The sequence below is a fragment of the Elephas maximus genome, chromosome X (assembly GCF_024166365.1).
Source record: "Elephas maximus indicus isolate mEleMax1 chromosome X, mEleMax1 primary haplotype, whole genome shotgun sequence".
Lineage (NCBI taxonomy): Eukaryota > Metazoa > Chordata > Mammalia > Proboscidea > Elephantidae > Elephas > Elephas maximus.
In genome coordinates this window covers 123,852,523-123,862,899 of record NC_064846.1, presented here as the reverse complement: position 1 = coordinate 123,862,899, position 10,377 = coordinate 123,852,523, and positions in this window count along the sequence as shown.

Below are 10,377 nucleotides of genomic sequence, written 5' to 3'. Positions count from 1 at the left end.
TGTTCTTTATCGATGCATAGTATTCCATTGGGTGGATATACCACAATTTATTCAACCATTCATCCATTGATGGACACCTTGGTTGCTTCCAGCTTTTTGCTATTTAAACAGAGCTGCAATAAACATGGGTGTGCATATATCTGTTTGTGTGAAGGCTGTTATTTCTCTAGGGTATATTCTCCTGCCCTTTTTTGGTTACTGTTTGCTTGATATATTTTTCCATCCTTTGATTTTTAATATATTTATGTCTTCATGTCTAAGGTGTGTCTCTTATAGACAGCATATTGATGGGTTATTTTTTTTTAATCCATCTGGCACTCTCTGTTTCTTTACAGGTGCATTTATGCAATTTACATTCAGTGTGATTATCAATAGGTATGATTTTATTGCTATCATATTGTGTGCCTTATTTGTGGTGCTGATGTTTACTTTGTTACTTTTCTGTGCTGAGTTTATTTTGTTTTGGATTTTTTTTCTTCTGTTATTATAGATTTTGTGTTTACAGAGTATTTTTTCTTCTTTTTTATTCTCATGAGTAGGTTTGCTAACTTTCTTTGTGATTACCTTGAAATTTACCCTTATCTTTCTAAGTTTGAATCAGTCTTTTATTACTTGATATCACCCTGACTTGCTCTCCATTTGAAAGTTCTATACCTATACCATTTATTCCTCCTTTTATTGTTTTGACATTGTTATTATTTACAGATTAATGTCACTGTTTCCCTGTTTTATGTTTTTAAGCTTTGTTTTACTATCATGAGTTCTTTACCGAGGTTGGGATCTGGCTAATGCTGTCCTGTGTCCTAGACTCTGGTTGTTGTCTTTTGTTGGTTCTCTAAGTGAAGGACTCCCTTTAGTGTTTCTTTTACGTTTGATTTGGTTTTTACAAATTCCCTTAATTTCTGTTTATCTGGAAATGTCCTAATTTCACTATCATATTTGAGAGAGAATTTTGCAGGACATATTATTCTTAGTTGGCAGTTTTTTTTTTTCTTTCAATGTTTTATATATGTCATCCCATTGCTTTCTTGCCTGCATGGTTTCTGTTGAGTAATTAGGGCTTGTCTTATTGTTTCCCCTTTGTAACTGACTTTTCATTCTTTTCGAGCTGCTCTCAGGATTCTTTGTCTTTGATTTTGGCAAATGTAATTATGATATATCTTGGTGACTTTCTTTTGGGGTCTATTCTATATGGGATTCATTCAGCTTCTTGTATGGTCAGCTTTTTGTCTTTCATGATATTGGGGAATTTTTCTGCCAGCAAATCTTCAACAATCTTATTTGTGCTTTCCATTTTTCCCCTTGTTCTGGAACTCTGATCACATGCAGTTTTTTTCTCTTGATTGTGTCACACTTAATGCTTAGATTTTCTTCTTTTCTCTGATTTTTTCCTGAAACAAAGTATTGTCCATGGATTTGTCTTCCATCTCACTGATTCTGTCTTTTGTTGTTTCTAATCTGATCCTAAGACCTTCTATTGAGTTGTCCATTTCTGAAATTTTGTTGTTTAGCTTTTGGATTTCTAGTTGTTGTTTTTGTATGGTTTCTAATTGTTTATTTATTTTTCACATTTTGTCCTTGTATTATTTTCCTGAATTCTTCTATTCCTTTTTCTGTGTTTTCCTTGATTTTGGCTATGTTCTCCTTAGCTTACTCTGTGTTTGCCATGATTTTGTCTGTGATTTCCTTGATCTCTTTCCTAATCTCTTGGAGAGCCCTAAATATTAGTCTTTTGAATTCCCCATCAGGTAGTTCCAGTGGTCTTTTCTTCTGCTGGAATGTCAACTGGTGCTTTATTCTGTTTGCCTACTGGAGCAATCTTGTCCTTTTTTTTAAATATGTTTTTATATTGCCTGCTGTCTCCGAGACATTAAGGTATTATTTTCTTTATTCATTGATTGTATATTTGTTTATTTCATTCTGCTTTTTTGTTTTCTTTTGATATGACAGAGCTGGTGGGCCTGTGTGCTTTTCTGTTTGCTCATCTGTGGGCATGATAGCTCTCACCACCTTGTCTCGGTGAGCAGGGTTGCAGCAGGCAGGGCAGGCCCATTTTGCTGTACACTGGTTTGGCAAGGTTGCTGAGGTCGAACTGGGTTGGCACTATCTGCCTCCTGATGTTGGTCCAGCAGTATGGGAGCTTTCACAGCTTCTTACCAGATAGGCAGGGGGTGTCAGACTGGGAGTGGTATGAGCTTGCTTCCTACCATTCAGCAGCTGGTTGAGGGGCAGGAGGGGAGAGGTGTTGTGGGCTTGATGTGGTGGTGGGCCTGAGCAGCTGGGAAGCTCTAGCCATGGCAGCATGGCAGGGGTGGCTGGAAGGGCAGTGTGGTGTATGGGGCTGGGTGGGTGGGGGAAGAAAATAAGACAGCAAAAGAAAAAAAAGGTAGCCAGCGAGTCGGGGGTGGTAGGTAGACCTGAGGCTTGGTGGGATAGGAGGCTTTTGGGGCTAGGTGGGGTGGGGAAAGAAAATAAAGAGAATAAAATGGCAGCACAGCAGAAATTGGCAGGTGGGGATGGTGCAGACCCAGAGCTTCGGTGAGGCAATAGTTCTCTAGTCACAGGGGCATGTCATACAGGGCTAGGTGGGAGGGAGAAAGAAGAGGAAGAAAAAGAAAAGAAAAAGAGAAAAAAATAAGAAAAATAAGTAAATAAACTGGCAGCACAGTGGGAGCCTGTGAGTGGGGGCAGGGCAAAACTGAGGGCCAGTTGGAAGGGAGGGCAGGTCGTGTATGGGGCTAGGTGGTAGGGAGAATGAAAGGAAGAAAAGGTAAAAAAGAAAAAAATATGAAATAAAAAAATAGTGTGGCAGGAGCCAGTGGGTGGGGGCAAGGCAGACATGGGGTGGCAGTGGGCCAGTGGCTCTCTAGCTGAGGCAGCACATCATGGACCAGTGAGAAGGGGTAGAGGTAGCATAAGGGTTAGGTGGGAGGGAGAGAGAAAAGGAAGAATGGGGAAAAATAATGGTGCAGTGGGAGCTGGCAGGTGGGAGTGGGGCAGACCCGGGGCAGTGGCGGGCTGATTACTCTCTAGCCAAGCAGTGCGGCATGGCCCATCAGGAAGAGGTGGAGGTGGTGTGTGGGGCAGAAAGGTGGGGGTGGGAAATTGTGTTTCTCTGATTACCAGGTACTCTGTTTCTTGTTGGGATCTCTGTGAAGTTGCCTTCCTGCACTCCCCTTCTGGGGTCATTGCTGGCTGTGTTCCAAGATGATGACACTGTGCACTGTTAGTTGGTTGGGGCTCTCCCTTCCATATCTCTCTTCATTCTCTGTTTTCCGTCAGCTTCTTCTATTTGGTGTTTGACCTAGTTCTTTATTCCTTCATTTGATGCTTAGGGTTACAGGATTGATGTTTGTATCTCTTTTATTTAGTTTTTTGGGTCTTTGCTGCAGAGGGTTGGCATAGTGCATCTGTCTATGGTGTCATGTTGGCTCCACCCTCCATAATACAGTTCTTAAAGTTTATGTTCTACTTCCCAGTATGGTTAGTAGTGTCTGAGGTCTTAAAAGCTTATGAGCGACCATATAAGATACAACCATTGGTCTTTATTCATCTGGAACAAAAGAAACAGAAGGAAACCCAAGAATCAGAGAAGGAACTGGATTACAGGACTAATTGTCTACATGAACCACTGCCTCCTCCATCTTGAGACCAGAAGAACGAGATGGTGTCTGGCTACCACTACTGAACGCTCTAATCAGGAACATGATAGATGAATCCTGATAAAAAAGGGAGAAAATGTGGAACAGAACTTCAAATTCATAAAGAATCCAAACTTACTAGACCTATTGCAACCTGAGGCATCTACGAGACTATGGCCCTGAGTTGCTCTTCAAACCTTGAATTGAAACTATCCCCTGAAGACACTTTTAAACTAAGTAACAGTTTAGCCCAAAGAGCATTCCATTTCTTTAAAAAATATATCTATATAAGACCAAAGAGTCAACAGCTATTTTAAAGCATAGATGAGAAGGTTGGGGGGCAGGGTGATTAAGTAGATAGAAGTGAAATAATTAAAACAGAAATAATGAGAATGGTGACACAGTGTGAAGAATGCAAGTGATGTCACTGATCATTATGTCCAGAAACTGAAATGGGAATGGGTTTTGCTGTGTATATTTTCACCAAAAACAAAAACTACCTCAAATTTTCAAAATAAAAAAGCACTTGACTAGTGTTGATCCCTAAATATAATGACATAAAGCTATAACAAATTGGGCAATGTAAATAAACTTTACATTTTGCAGTTTTTACCAACAGTGTATGAGCAACTATTTTAGAAAAAAAAATTAATAGGACTGTACACCAGGGAGTCAATTTTACTGTAGTATAATTTTAAAATAAAATTTAAAATAATAAAAAAAAAATTCTTATATGTGAGAATGGGCTTGTGGCTATGCAAGAAAATGTCCTTGCTCTTAGAATAATGGGAGTAAACAAAGACCACCCAAATGAGAATAAACAGAGGCTATTTTTATTTATTTATTTATTAAAAAAAAATTTTTTTATTCAGAGTTTGCTATAGCAAGTGAATCAATTACCATCACTTTTGTTTGGCAGAGACTCAAAGGCAGGCAGGGGAGTGGGAAAGCTTTATAGTTAAAAAAATAAAGGGAAGGCTTCAGGTACGTTCTGATTGGAGGCTATTGGCATGGGGCTGGAGGTGGGTTAATTAGAAGCAGGGTATCTTATAGATTGGTTTGGGGAGCATACTTGGTTTTCTCTCATCAGTTTTAAGTTGGAAGTGGGGAGAGAGGCAAAAAATAGAGAAGCTGGCAGTCACTGACCAGGTCCTGACTGTTCTGGGCTGGTTGCTGCAGAGGTTATGGTTTGGCTTCCTGCATGGTTGCTGTAGAGGTTATGGTTTGACTTCCCAGGTTGTTTGCTGCAAAAGTTGTAGGTCAGAATTCTATTGTTATATATAGTTTGGCCATTATCCATTTGTGTATTTAATCTCTCAGTCCCCTCTTTTGGTCATTCCCTTGCTTACAAGAGGTTGACCAATTCAGGGAAGGTTAGAAAGCCAGATCTTTACCACTCAGTGATTGTTCAGTCATCTGCATAGTCAACTGTATTATTAGATCTTCTTGACCTTTTTGTCTTTGTATCATTATTGCAATCATCTGATGAGAGAGCAGCTGTGCAGAAGCATTTAAGACTTTGGATAGAATACAATGGGTCTGCATTATGACCACTATGACAAGAACAATGAATAGTCACTGTAACATACTTGGGAATCAGGAACTCAATTGCCCAACCTAGGCCAAGAGAACAAATCCCATAGGTTGAGGATCAACCTTTGAGAGCCAAGCAGCTTTTTCCTTAAGGTGATATATATCCTGTTTTACCTTGTCTGTTTCATTGATGCAAGAAGTATTAGCAGTGGCACAGATACCACCAAGACCAGCCAAGAAATATAGAGCAATGTGATTGTCCAACACTACTCATGCCAATGAGTTGATATTGATTTACATTATGTCTAGAGTAGAGGTGTTATCATTAACTTCTGCCAGAGTTAATCATAAGTTTCTTACAGTCTTTTTTATTTGTGTGATTCCCACTGTTGGGAACACAGCTCTGGTTGTTTGCATAAACAATGAGTTAATGATTCCCCTAGTTAGAGGGCCTGAATAATCATGAGTGGCCTCATTTTGGAACTTGTGTCTGAGTCAGAATTTCCAGCTTTGGTAATTTATAATTAGGGTCTGTGTGTGTGTACAAGTTTTGGAATACTATTCCTAAAGAGCATGAGGTGTTAGTCTGAGGCAAACAGGACCAGGCTTCCTGGCTGCAAAGGAAATAGTATCTGGTGAGGCACCCTACTTATGGCAATCCTTGGGGTTCCTTGCCTTGTAGACATATAACTCCAAACCCTTCCTCTGTCTTCACATAGGTTTCTCCTCTGTTTGTCTGTGTCTAAATTTCCCTTTTCTTATAACAATACCAGTCATATTGGATTTAGGGACAACCAGAATCCAGTGACCTCATCTTAACTTGATTACATCTAAAAAGACCCTATCTCCAAATAACGTCACATTTATAAGTTCTGGGGGGACACAAATTTTGGGGGAACGTATTCAACCCAGTACATATACTGTTTAAATTCTCCAACTCTTTAGTATTTCCAGCACTAGTTATACCAAATTAACCAGTGGAACACTTTTATTACGATCATGTCATCCAGAGATGTCTGTAGAGTCTTTTGGAGGGAATAGTTAATCTTTTAAGAAAATGACTCCAGGGTGTGTTTTGCTGCCCTCTACATGTGTAGTAAGGAGACTGAAATAAAGCAGTTGATTACTCCATATATGAGAGAAGAGGAAATCATTGCAGTATCAGTGCAAGCAAGTAAGTGAGCAAACAGTAAATGAAGAGGTTAATTTCTGATAAAAATTAAGGCTTTGAAATAAACTAAATTTTTTTTTATGGCAAGGAGATAGTGGTGGGGTAGGTCAGGGAAGAAATACCTCTGAAGAGGAGACATTTGAGCAGACACATAAGTGATGTGATGGAGTGTCTTGGAGCTAGAGCATCTGTGGCAGGGGCAACATTAAGTGTGAGGGTTACGGATCTCCTGCCTCCATGCTCATCCCACCATTAAGTGGCATCTTTGGATTGGGGCTAAAGATTTTCTTGCCCCATTCAAGGATGGGACAGAACTTTCTCTATGCAGACTTTCTCTTTTTTCATTTATATATTTCTTGAATAGCATTTCCATTTTCCCAATTAATTTAAATATTTAGTTAGTTTTAATAATATAATTAGTACCTATACACCTACCACCCAAAAGAAAAGGTATGGCCCTGACAATAACTTACATGTATCCATACAGTCCCCAAACTGCCAAATAATTTTCTAAAGTGGTTGCATTAATTTATATTCCTTCAACAGAACATGAGAGATCCTGTGGATCCACATCCTCTCCAACACTTGGTACTGTCAGATTTTTAAAATTTCGCAAGTTGGCTGTGTATAAAATGCCAGCTCATCATGTCTTTATTTGTATTCCTCTGATGACAAATGAATTTGAACATCTTTTCATATGTTAATTGGCTCTATCTTTTCTTCTTTGAAATGTTCTAGCAGAAATATTTTTTAATGTAACTATAGTACCATTATGACCCAACAACATTAACAATGATTCCTGGAACCCTGTTAGAAGTGTATGTATGCCCAACATGCTTCTACTAATTCCATTTATTCTTTTATTTATTCATTCAACAAACATTCTGACCAGGGATGCCGAAGCAGAAAGAGACTTTGGGAAAATCAGATTCAGCCCTCTAAGAGAGTAAAAATTAACCCAGACTTTAAAAAATCTGACATTCTCGTGGGGACCATGGTCTTGGGGAACATCTAGCTCAATTGGCATAACATAGTTTATAAAGAAAATATTCTACATTCTACTTTGATGAGTAGTGTCTGGGCCCTTAAAAGCTTGTGAGCAGCCACCTAAGATACTCCACTGGTCTCACCCCACTGGGAGCAAGGGTTGTTGTTGTTAGGTGCCATTGAGTCGGTTCCGACTCATAGCGACCCTATGCACAACAGAACGAAACACTGCCCGGTCCTGCGCCATCCTTACAGTTGTTGTTATGCTTGAGCTCGTTGTTGCAGCCACTGTGTCAATCCACCTTGTTGAGGGTCTTCCTCTTTTCCACTGACCCTGTACTCTGCCAAGCATGATGTCTTTCTTCAGGGACTCATGAAGAAAACTAAAGACACAAGGGAAAGATTAGTCCTAAAGGACTAATGGACCACAACTACCACAGCCTCCACAAGACTGAGTCCAGTACAACTAGATGGTGCCCAGCTACCACTACCAACTTCTCTGACAGGGATCACAATAGAGGGTCCTGGACAGAGCTAGAGAAAAATGTAGAACAAAATTATAACTCACAAAAGACCAGACTTACTGGACTGACAGAGACTGGAGAAACCCTGAGAGTATGGCCCCTGGATACTCTTTTAGGTCAGTAATGAAGTCACTCCTGAAGTTCACCCTTCAGCTAAAGATTAGATAGGCCCATAAAACAAAACAAGACTAAACGGGCACACCAGCCCAGGCGTAAGGACTAGAAGGCAGGAGGGAACAGGAAAGCTGGTAATAGGAAACCCAAGGTAGAGAAGAGAGAATGTTGACATGTCGTGGGGTTGTTAACCAATGTCAAAAAACAATATGTGTACTAATTGTTTAATGAGAAGCTAGTTCTGTAAGCCTTCATCTAAAGTACAATAATTAAAAAAAGAAAAAAAAAGTCTGCCATTCATCAGGCTGGGAGACCAAACTGAAAACAAACCCGTTGCCATCCAGTCAATTCTGACTCATAGCAACCCTACAGGACAGAGTAGAGCTGCCCCATAGGGTTTCCAAGGAGCAGCTGGTGGATTCAAACTGCTGACTTTTTGGTTAGCAGCCATAGCTGTTAACAACTGCACCACCAGAGCTTCAGGCTGGGAGAACAGACACAGATAAAGCCATCTGCAAAGTTAACAAGAAACATTATTTCTCCCAAAAATGTGCTGCAGCTGTAAATGTCATAAAGAACCTCTACTTTGATTGACTACTGCTTTCTTATCGTTGAGAAACTTCATTCTCTAAAATCATAGACTATCAGAAACTTTACTCTTTGAAATTATATTAGTAAGAATGAAACAGCCCACTCTCGGCTGGAGAATCTAAGTCACACTGAGAAGCAGCCTCGATTTCCAGCTCAGGTACAAAGCTTCAGATAAGGGGTATCTGAACACAATATTCTACATCTATCATAACTTTGGAAGCATAGTGGTTAACTGCTACAACTGCTAGCCAAAAGCTTGGCAGTTTGAATCCACCAGACGTTCCTTGAAAACTCTATGGGGCAGTTCTACTCTGTTCTATAGGGTCACTATGAGTTGGAATCAACTCAGTGGCAACGGGTTTGGTTTTTTTTTTTTTAAATCATAACTTTATTGTTTTCAAGGAAAGAGGATTCTGGGCTCACTTTGCAGTCCAGACCTCATGCTTATCCCTTTACACACACCCCTGCTTTGCTGTGAGCTTATCAAATTACCGCTTCATTTAAATTTCACCTGAACTGCACCCTTCCTCAGAATCCCATAATAACTCTATCTTTTCCTTTGTTTAGTGAGACCCCCTATAGTTCCTCTGGTGTGTGGTCTCCCTCATTGCAATGGGTCAATAAACCTGAATCTGTTAGACTACAAATTAGTCCCTGATGGTTTTAGGCTTATTGGAATAGGACACCTCTTGCATTCTAGATTGTTAAATGAGGCCCAGAGGGGATGTGACTAGACTGAGACTGAGAGCACACAGTAAGTCCATACCTGACCTTAAGCCAGGTCCCCTCAAAATGCTTTCCTCAGGGGAAGGGCAAAGGTGGTAGTCAGATGCTTCTGGTGGTCTCTCTTATACCAAAGACCTGAAAAAACAAGTGAATCGATTATATATGACAATCTAGGAGCCCTGAACATCAAAGGCAAAGTTGAGGAATCAGACTGAGAGGCAGGGGAAGGGACAGATGGTTCAGAAGCAGTGAGGAGTTGCCAGACCTGTCCCAGCAGGAACCGACACCCCGCAAGCTGGATCGCTAGCATGAGCACCGTGAGTAAAGCATGATGTTGGGGATGCATTTTCCACATCAGGAGAGATCCCAGCGGCAGAGAGTTCACTCACGCCTCCAGAATCGGTGAAAAGTGGGCCTTTTGGCAAAAGATAAGTATTTACGTTTAATCTGCTGTGTGGACCAAAAAACACCCCTTTGGAAAAAACTTTCTGCCATTTAATTGGCCCCTCCCTACTCTGCACTGGGTCGCTCAGCTGGCTTCAGTGATAGTTGCTTTCCCTGGGCTGGAAGTAGGACCTGTTGCGTGCCCTGAGCCATCTTCCCAACCTTGGAGAAGGAATTAAGAAACAGGGAAAAAATAATCTCTGGCTCCCCTAAGCTGGGAACTCAGGGCAGAAACAGCTCCATTGCCTAGGCACAAGCATAAGTGGTCCACGGACTTTGAATGCCTTTCACCCCTGCATAGACCTGTGTGGGCCCATTTCAACAGTGTAGGCCCTCATTTGCACAGTACAACAGGGTATATACCTGAAGCCTAACTTCAGCTGTTTCAGCTATGTGGTGGAGAGGTAGGTTTATGATATTTGGCCCTGCTCTGCTTATTAAGCACCATCCTCACCTACCCAAATCAGGGGCCCGAGGACTGGTGGTTTCACCCATGCCACCTAGCCACCCTTGACAGTGGTCCAAGGAAAAGTGGTACCTCCCAGTCCTTACAGCCAACAGCATTGGGTGCCCATAGTCCAGATGCAAAACCCATCCACCTAGGTGCCCTAGGGAACAGGGACATGCTTTCCTCACAGGCACTCAT